This window comes from Carassius carassius, chromosome 9, assembly GCF_963082965.1.
Source record: "Carassius carassius chromosome 9, fCarCar2.1, whole genome shotgun sequence".
Classification (NCBI taxonomy): Eukaryota; Metazoa; Chordata; class Actinopteri; order Cypriniformes; family Cyprinidae; genus Carassius; species Carassius carassius.
In genome coordinates, this window is record NC_081763.1 from 18,647,536 (window position 1) to 18,658,440 (window position 10,905).

The window sequence follows — 10,905 nt, forward strand, 5'->3', positions numbered from 1 at the left end:
AACCTCTGCTTCTGCAATGATATCAGTTCAAAAACAATATATCTCAGCTGATAATAAACAAAAATTGAATAATTGACATACAGCTGATTTATGTTGGGTAAATTGGGACAACCACAGCTGGTTCCAGTCTGGCTTAGACTCAGTGGCAGGGGTTATTTTTTTCTATTACTATAAAAGGAGGACTTTGAGGAGTGATGTTTTTGGAAACAGAAACAGAAAAAGACAAACACTGTAATGTCTGGACAAGGAAGAGGAAGAGGAAGAGGAAGAGGAAGAGGAAGAGGAAGAGGAAGAGGAAGAGCAAGGGGCCCAGGGAGAAGAGCAGGCCCCGTGAGAGATGCAGAAGGAGGTGCAGTGAGAGGAGCAATGAGAGGTGCAGGTCCAGTGAGAGATGCAGAAGGAGGTGCAGTGAGAGGAGCAATGAGAGGTGCAGGTGCATTGAGAGGTGCAGAAGGAGGTGCAGTGAGAGGAGCAGTGAGAGGAGCAATGAGAGGTGCAGGTCCAGTGAGAGATGCAGAAGGAGGTGCAGGTGCAGTAAGAGGAGCAGGTGCAGGAAGAGGAGCAGGCCCAAGGAGAGGGCAAGGTAGAGGTGTAAGGATGCGTGGTGGTGGCATTCCAAGGGCTGCAAGAACAGTAGTCAGTGATGAAATTCGTGCCACTATCATTGACCACGTAATCAACCACGGTCTCTCACTAAGAGAGGCTGGTGAAAGAGTGCAACCCAATTTGAGGCGGTCAACCATTGCCTCCATTATTCGCATCTTTCAACAAACCAACAGGTAAGTAGTGCATTTTACATGGACTGTTTCTATTCTCACTTGACATGTCAAAAAGGTCATACAGTAATGCATATGTTAAGCATTTTTTTTTTCCTCTAAAGACTGCAACGTCTTCCACCCTCTGGGGGAAGAGGAAAGCTCCTCAATAATGATCAAGAGCTTGCCATTGTGGAAATGGTTGTTGCAAATAATGCAATAAAACTGCATGAAATTAAAACTAGAATTGTGGAGGACCATGAGATATTTGGCAATATAGAAAGCATCAGCCTCACAACCATTACACGGACTTTGTCCAAACACAGAGTGCGGATGAAGCAGCTCTACACTGTTCCCTTTGAGAGGAACAGTGAGAGAGTCAAGGAGCTACGACGACAATATGTCCAGGTATAGTGTATATTCAATTCAATGTCCAGTATTACTGTATTAGCTTTGCACATTGCAAGTAGGTAACCTACACAGTAATAGGTTGCAATACAGTATGGTATACAGTAATGACTTGATATACATAAACCTTGTTTCAGAGAATTATGGAATTGGAGGCCAACCAGGCCCCTCATGAATTCATTTACATAGATGAGGCAGGATTCAATCTGTCCAAAAGGCGTCGACGTGGACGAAATATAATTGGAAAAAGGGCCACAGTTGATGTGCCAGGACAGAGAGGGGCAAACATTACCATGTGTGCAGCAATGGCAAATGCAGGATTACTCCTTCAGAGATGTCAGGTTGGACCCTATAATACCGAGCGCCTCCTTGCCTTTCTCAATGATCTCCACCAGCGCCTGGTACCAGAGCAGGATCAGGAGGGAGAAAACGTGAGGACCTTTGTAGTTACCTGGGACAATGTTGCTTTCCATCATTCGCAAGCAATAACAGTATGGTTTGAAGTCCACCCAAGACTGGTAAGTCTCTTCCTTCCACCCTATTCACCTTTCCTCAACCCCATAGAGGGTGTTCTTTTCTGCATGGAGGTGGAAGGTTTATGACCATCAGCCAAATGACCAGATGTCCCGCCTTGAAGCCATGGATGCTGGCTGCAGGGACATCACAGTTCAAGATTGCCAAGGGTGGATCCGACATACAAAGCGGTTTTATCCCAGGTGCATCGCCTTGGATAATATTAGATGTGATGTTGACGAAAACATGTGGCCTAACCCTGAAGATCGCAGGGATTAGATAAATTAATTTTTTGCTATTTTTAGTTCCCCCCTTTTTATCTGGGCTTTTGGCTGTTTTTTCTTTTCTTTTCAGAAGAAAATTTTGTTTTTGTAAGCATTTTTGTTCACTGTAAGCATTGCAATACTGTAAAATTTTTCTGTTCTATTATACTGTGTTTCTACTGTACCTCCTTCAGTAAACAATAAAGAAAAAAAAACTGATTTGCTTTTTACTAGAATGCGTTTGAATGTGAACATTACTGTACATGTGGACATGCAGGTCCCAACCAAGAAATTTAGTGTAAAAGGTGGATTGCATGTTACCTGAAACATAAAAGTCTATGCCGTTTTTCTAATAACAATAACCAGTATTTTGAAACCTGGTGTACTGTGATTGACTGCATATACTTTGTGAAGTGAGAACAAGTTTTATTCTTTGAAAGAATAATTTCATTTTGAGTCAGATTTCCAGTGTTTTGGTAAAGTTAGTGTGTGCGCAGAGAAACGTGTTCTGTTTTGAAATGGAGAGTTAGTATATATTTAACAAAATGTGTTTTTGAGAAGAAAATAATCAATTTGGCCAATTGTGTTTTGTAGGTGTAAGTCTGTGTTAAGAGTTTAGAAAAATGATCTGAAGTATGGGTAAGCGCTTGTTAGCGATTGAAAAAAACTGTAATGCTAGTGTTTTTTTTACTGTAAATATTTATTATAGCCATGTATGTAGCCTCAGACATTTTACCTGGACATATTGGTATCTTTGCTCTTTTACCCGTTCACCGTTTCTCTCGAATGGTACAGTGTATATCTGTTTCATTGTAACTTGGTGTTTCTTTAGGACTCAACAATAGTTGTTGTGCTGACAGAAGTAACATTTTCAAATATATCATTATCAGCCAGCACTGTCTCTTGAATCTCCCGCAGTTTATTGCATTGTTGACAACCACCATGTCAACAATAGCATTTTCCTGCGCATCTGAAAATATCTTTTCTCTTCCTCCTGTTGGGGGCAGCCTTTGGGTCCTGTTGTAAAAATATATTTTACAGTCAAACTTACTGTAATATATATCTGTGTAAATATTCTATAATTTCAATACAAAATAAATTCTTGTAATGTTTTCATTTACTGTAAGGATGTTACTCTCACCTATTTGTTTGATGGAAAATTTGCATTACAGATGCCACTGTGGATCTTTGCAGATTGGGTTGCACCCTCAACCATGGTTCACGACATGGTCTATAAGTGTAGCCCTTATTTCATCTGAAATAACAGCTCTTTGTCTTCTTTGTCTTCTTCCATGCATCCGCCCTCTCCCTGCCACCCTTCTCCCTCCACGAACCCGTCTTCCTTGTTCCATTTCCAAAATTAGTCTTTCTGAGCTCTACCTACATCTATAGTGTGTGTTCACTAACAAGTCTAAAACAAGCGTTTGAAAGGCACAAGGCTGTTATCTATTCTGTTTTGAATGTGTGGTTCACAGTTTTGAAAACTGCGTTCAAGCAATGAAAAACGAACTAGAGTTTGGTCACATGAACTGCTGCTGTGCAGACTGTAGTTAGAGTTCTGCACATGTGACTCCAGTTGTGCTCACTGTCGTTTAGCAATCGAAAAAAACTGTAAAATGTATTTAATATGGCACTAAACAAGGTGACAGTTTTTGTACATTTGTGTGTGTATACAAATGATGTATTTAAAATATGAATTTCTTTTTTCAGCAAGTTTTTTGTCCCGCACATGTGAGGAGTCCTGCACACCAGGGGAGAATGTCCACTGCTGCGATCAGGACTTGTGCGGCTGAACATCTCTTTGTCCAGTCTACAATGAGCCTTGTTATGCTTGAAGAATCATTTATCCGTTATTAATCAACAAATTTTAAATGTAAAAACTGATCAGTATATAGAGAAAATGTAAAAAGGCATTGAAAAACTCAATAAAAAAAAAAATCCTATACATTTTTGTGTGCATTTCCACTTAATGTACTACTTATTTTTAGTTTAAAGACAGTTAAACGTATTTGATCAGGTGTGTGAAACCAAAAAATCTGTAATAAAAAATACAGTCACAGTTTAGTTTGAGCATCAATTCACTATGACTTTTGCCTCAATAAACTCCTAGTTTTCTGTTACAGTTTTTTACAATCGCTATGACAGATTTTTCAATACATTTAACAAATTTCCTAAACTCTTAACACACCAACACACCTAAAACACACAATTGGCAAAACGGTTAATTTCATGCTCAAAATCACACATTGTAAACTAAACTCCAAATCTAATTTTCAAAATACAATAATACACTAACACAATACACTATGTCTACCAAAACACTGCAAACATGTTTCAAAATCAAATAATTATTCAAAACACTAACACATGTTCTCTTCCAACAGGAACATTTAGTCAATCATAACACAATGACAAAAAAAACACTATCATCAGCTGAAATTACAGAAACTGCATTATTTTATGTGACAGGTCTGCCCTTATACAATGGACAGTACAGTATATTGTATTGATCAGAGATTGTGTTTTGCACTGTAGTTTCTTTTGAAGCCTCTCTACATTTTTGTTTTGTTGGGTTTAGTAAATGCATGCATTTTGTCACAAAAAATGAATGACCATCTCAGGGTAGCTTTATAGAATGTACAGTTACAGTTCTAAAAAAAAGACAGAGACAGAATTGCTGCAGTAAAGACTTTATTTGCAAAAGGACATTACTGCAAGATATACAAACAGAAAAAGCACCGGAATAATAATTAAAAAAAACAAAGTAAACTTCTAATCTGCCCGGTCTTCTGCATTTGGCCACATGTTCTCATCCACATCACACCTGATATCTTCTCTGGCAAGGCATCATGGGAAGAATCTTTTTGCATGCCTTATCCACCCCTGGCAGTGTTCAGCTGTGATGTCTTGGCATGCAGCATCCATTGCATCTAGGAGGGACATTTGGTCATGTGGGCGATGGTCAAAAACCTTCCATCTCCAGGATGAGAAAAACTCCTCAATGGGGTTGAGGAAAGGGGAGTAAGGAGCAAGGAAAAGGGACACCATCCTAGGATGGGCGTCAAACCATGCTGTGACTGCACGGGAATGGTGGAATGCCACATTGTCCCATGTGATCACATATATTGGCAAGTGGTCTCCCACCGGTCCCCTTTATACCTCTGGCACCAATCTTTCGTGCAGGTCTTCTAAAAATAGGAGAAGGCGGTCGGTGTTGTAGGGGCCAATCTCACATTTATGCAGGAGTGCACCATTGTTGGAGATTGCGGCACACATGGTGATGTTGGCTCCTCTCTGGCCCGGCACGGTAACTGTGGCCCTTTTGCCAATTATGTTTCTCCCACGGCGACGCCTTTTCGCCAAGTTGAAGCCAGCCTCGTCAACATAGATAATTTCATGTGGGACTTGATTGGCCTCCAACTCCATGACTCTCTGAAAGTAATTAGACACAGTGTATGTACATGCTGTGCTGTACTGTATATCTACTGTATGTCCTAATGTACTCCAGGTTTATAGAGTAGTTTACTGCAAAACACACTGTGTATAGTACAGTAATGACTGTATTGCATAACCTTACCTGGACGTATTGGTGACGGAGTTTTTGATGCGCTCACTGTTCCTTTCAAAAGGAACTTTGTATAGTTGTTTCATTAGGACTCTGTGTTTAGCTAGAGTCCGAGAAATGGATGTTATGCTGATTGCTGCAATGTTCCCAAAGACGAGGTTGTCCTCTACAACTCTGGACTGAATGTCCTTCAGTTTTATTTCATTGTCAGCAATCACCATGTTGACAATAGCAAGTTCCTGTTCTTCATTCAGGAGCTTTCCTCTGCCCCCTGAGGGAGGTAGACGTTGAATCCTTAGAGGAACAAAATACAGTTATATATTAGAGACCGGAGGCATACAGTCACTCTAATACTGTAAATGGTAATATTACAGTATTTACAGTACACTTTGCTGTAGGAGAAGCAATACTCCTACCTGTTGGTTTCAATGAAAATACTGACAATGGATGCCACTGTGTCCCGGCTGAGATTTGGTTTGTATTCGTTCACCAGCCTCTCTATATGATAGCCCATGGTTTATGACATGGTCAATGATAGTTGCTCTTATTTGATCAGTTACCCTAGCTCTGGTCCTTCTTTGAGCGCCACCACGCATTCTAACTCCTCTCCCTCTCCCTCTCCCTCGCCCCACTCCTCTGTCTTGTCCTTGTCCTTGCCCCACTCCTCTCCCTTGCCCTTGTCCTTGCCCCACTCCTCTCCCTCTCCCTTGCCCTTGTCCTTGCCCCACTCCTCTCCCTTGTCCTGGTACTCGTCTTCCTCTCCCTCTTGCAGGCATTCTTTCTTTCTTTCTTTCTTTCTTTCTTTCTTTCTTTCTTTCTTTCTTTCTTTCTTTGTGTTGCTCTATATTGTTTCTTTTCCACACAAGATCAGCCCAAAGAGTCCTCTTTTAGAACATATGATCATGTGATTGAAAGAACCTCAACACCTGAGTGTGCTTCCTAGATGGGAATCAGCTGTGATTTATATATTTGCATAACTTCAATAAGCTGTTTCTCATTAGCAATGGAATAAAATACAGGGAATATATTTGTGTTTCAATTCACAATATGAACAGCTGTTTACCTTGACTTTAGCCTGTAAGGTTAGGTTTAGAACATGGTGTTATCTGTTCTGACATACAGTGTTAAATCATTGGTAAATTTGGCAGTAAAAATCCATTGTTTTGGTCTTGTTTGAGCTTGTGTGTAAAAGAAGTTCAAGCATTTTAAATTTGTGTTAATTGTATGCATTTTGTGTTAAAGCAACAAGAAATGTGTTAATAGTATAGCTTACACAGGCGGATGTAGTGCTAACTGTGTTAAGAGTTTTGGAAAATTGTTAAAAGTATTGAAAAATCTGTCATAGCAATCGTAAAAAACTGTAATAGTAGTTAATAAGGTAGTTGTTGAGTTTAGGTACAGTATGATGTAGGTTTAATGGATCTAAAAATTGATCATGCAGAATAAGGCATTAATATGTGCTTTATAGGTTAACTGCCAATATGCGGTAATAGAGTGTATAGAAAAGAATCACCCCCTTTCAAAGAATCACATTTTGTTGCTTTGCAGCCTGAAATGAATGCGGACACAGTTTATTTGTTTTATCCAGCTGTATTTACTCAGTGCAACGTAGAACATCCATGTGAAAGATATTACACCAACATGTCAGAAAAAACATAAATATAAATATTAAAAAAAGGATATATATATAATAGATCACCCCCTTTACTCGACTCCATGGCTCTGACTTGGTCATGCAAGGATATTCCCCATGCTTTACTGTAAGAATGCTGTTATTTGTATGATGAGCTATATTGGATTTCTGTCAGTCATGTCATTTGTTGTTGAGGCCAAATCATTATTCGAGCTGCTCAGTCGTGACTGCATGTGGTCTTTCTGAAGGAATTACTTTTTTCTTTCAACCCTTCCATACAAACTACATTTGTGCAGAATTTGTGATATTGTTGTCACATGCACACAATGACCACTCTTCAGAGTTGCTGTTGGCCTCTTGGTCGCCTCTCTGACCAGTTTCCTCCTGCTCTTTCATCCAGTTTGGAGTGACATCCTGGTCCAGGGAGGGTCTGTGTTGTACCAAACACCTGTCCGTAACTTTATCCCGGGATCTTTTGACAGTGCCTTGTCAAACATAGATTGTTTGCTTCAGCTGCACTACCATGGACTGAAATGCTCCAGGAAAACTCTTTTCATGCTGAGCTGATCAAAATGAACACAGCTGATCGCAGCTGAAAGTCTAATGGCTTTGTGTGTACTTGAGAAGGTGATTATCTACACCTGACTGAGTTTACAAGTCACTTTTAGGAGGGGGTGATCCTGGATTTTATTTTATTTTTTCTCTCTGATATGCTGGTGTCATATCTTTCACTTGGATGTTATCAGCTGTAAATACAGCTGGATAAAATAAAAATAGTGTCCATCTTTATTTCAGGCACTAAAGCAACAAAATGTGATTATTTTTAAGGGGGGTGATTCTTTTCTATGGACCTTATGTATATATAATAATATATATCAGAAATATTCAGACTAGAAAGTCTGAAAGAAAAGTTCAAATAATAACTGTGAAAAAACTAGGCATCAGATAAAACTTGTGGATTTTCACTAATGATCAAGTTGGGTGGTTGGACTTGACAGGGCAACTAGAATACAAATCACCCTTTTATCTCACTGTTTCTGAAATAGTGTTTCCACTGGGAAAAGTAACTGGGGGAATGCCTGTCTGAGACAAAACATTCAAGAGAGGTGAAAAGTTCAAAGAGGAAAGTCTGTTACTGTACAAGAAACTTTTCCATAGATGTCCAGTTGTTCTCCCTTCAAATATTCTTCATGGTTTGTGTTAGTCAGTCTCTTCTGTTAATTGGCACACTTGGTTTCGCTCTCTCTGGTTTGAGGGGCGTCAATCAGCTGATTCATGTCTCCAGTGTAACAAGGCAGGAGCGAACAGCAGAATCCTAATGCTGTTTCCACTGACTGATCATCAGCCAAGACAAAGCCACAACCAGACTCTGAGACTGCACTAATCTGCCAAACTCTGCTTATGAGTGTGTGGCAAGGCGGGTTAGATTCCGCCCTGTGATTTGTGTTGAGTGACGGGGCTGACAGCCTATTGGCAGCCACCCCTGGCTTATTTAAGGCGGAGTTCAGGTTACCCGGTGATACGTCATCGTCACAGACTTTGTTGTTGTGCGCGTGCAGTTCCGTGGGAGCCAGGTTACTGTCCGAATTATTGCGACGTTGCTTGTGGGTGCAGGCTGTCCCTATCCGAGTGCGGCTAATGTGCTTGAACGGATGTAACATCTCTGTACGCTGGCGGGTTGCCTGTTGTGAACGAGACTGCGTGTGAGTAACTTAATCCTCTGTGGGTCTAGCGATCTACTACGGGTAAACCACTTGTGAGCGGTTCATCATTGTGGACTGGAGGCAAAATGCTCCATTGATAACGTCGCTAAGACGGCACTGTTGTTTTCTGCTGCCATTTAATATCACTGTGATCATCGTGATTCATTATTTGTTTTCGTTAGCTCACCTTGCATCTGCATATGGTTATAAAAGCTGGTTGTACTAGTGTGTGGCTACTGGCTAGCTTCCGAGCCGTCCGTCCATGCATGACGTAGCTGCATGTGATGGTATAATTTAGCCTCACTTAATATATAACCACCAGCCTTTGGGTTATCCTTGAGCCCTTTGCTCTGTGTGTTCCTCGAAGATTGTGAAGTGAGCAACATTTCTTTGTCTTGTAAGCCTGGTTTTTTTATTTCTGTGATTTAATGTCTAATTGTGTTTTGTGTGGTTTATTTCATTTGGTTCATAGCCTTTGGCTGTTGTAGCATGGCCACATTGTGAACTTTCTAGGTCACTACCAGCCAGGCTAACTACGGTGCTCAGTAAATTGCAGACTGTTGATTTCTTTGTTGAATTTGTTTTATTATAACTTCATAAGCTCGCAGCCAACTGTGAAGGTGTATTATATTGTGTTTTTGTTTCTTTCAGGAGCTGAAGGCCCGCCCTTTGCAGAGGAGCTAGCTGTCTGTCCTCTTTTGGTGGTGGTTCCTTCACAGAGTGTTTTGCCGTGGGCGCCTGTGTGTCTTTCACCTAGTGAGTGTGAGTGTTGTGTGGAGTGGAATTTCATGAGTGGGGTGACCTTAGGACACTCACTGCCCAGCTAGCTCCCTGCTGGCAAGCCTCAGCCCAAAAGTGTTTTTGTTTTGTTATTTTTGTTTTTCTTTGTTTTTGGCCTGGTGCACACTTAACAGTGCAAAACTTGTCTACCTCAAAGTTTTTATATATTAAATTATTGTTGAGAAAATAAAAGAGTATTTTTGTATTTTGATCCACGTCTCTTGTCCTCTGTGGTCACGAACCAGCGTGTCTTGTATAAATTTCTCCGTTCAGTGAAACGGGGTGGCGTAGTCTGCTTTTCAATTAGTTATACTTTTCCTCATAGGTGTAACTGTAATTTACCCGGTCCATCACCTCGCCACAAGTGCTTACGCTTATTTATGTGTTTGTGTGTGTTGATTTTGAATCAATCTTTGAATATAAATTTAAATGATGTGGCAATCATGGCTGACACAACAACAAGCAAGTCCAGGACACAGGCAAAATTTGCCAAAAAAATCCATCCAGGTGCTGACAAGAGACATTCATTGTGCTTCTAATGCTGCTGTGCAAATGTTTCAAGCACAAGGCTTCTTAACTGAAAAATATTTGAAATGTTATCAGTATTATTATGTATTAACTTAATAGCCATAAAAATACTAAAACGTAAATAAAAATTACATATATTGGAAAACTAAACTTAAACTAGGTAAACTAAACTAGTCACACAGCAACTACAGAACTCTATTAAAACTAAGCTACTGAAAGGACAAATTAAAAATATACTTAAAAATTAAATTAAAAACTACAACTAACCTGCTACATTACACATCTTACTACATTATAAATATGTAATATCTATGGTATTTTGAAACAAAAATGAAAAATAAAATAAAATGTTTAATCGTGTTAATCTTGTTCATTTTAATGGAAAAACTGATGAAGAAATACAAAGAATATTTCTGTCATTCTAATCAACACTTTTGGTGTCTTTGCCTGCAGAATTAAAGCACTAAAAATACAAGTTTATTCCTTCTCGCTCACAGCTGGTATAACAACATACACAAGAAAAACATTATTACTTTATTGAAGGTCAAAATACCTGGGGAACACTGAAGAAATAAACTGAAATCTTAGACTTCACTTAAGTCACTACTTTATGTGGGTCTCATTCCTGTCTGAACATAACTTTTCACTTTGCACTATATTTCACTGCACAGAGAGAAGAGGGGGAGGAAGCACTATAAAATCAGTCAATCCTTTCCTTGATACCACAATGGTGTGTATTCACAGAAAAACGCAGTTA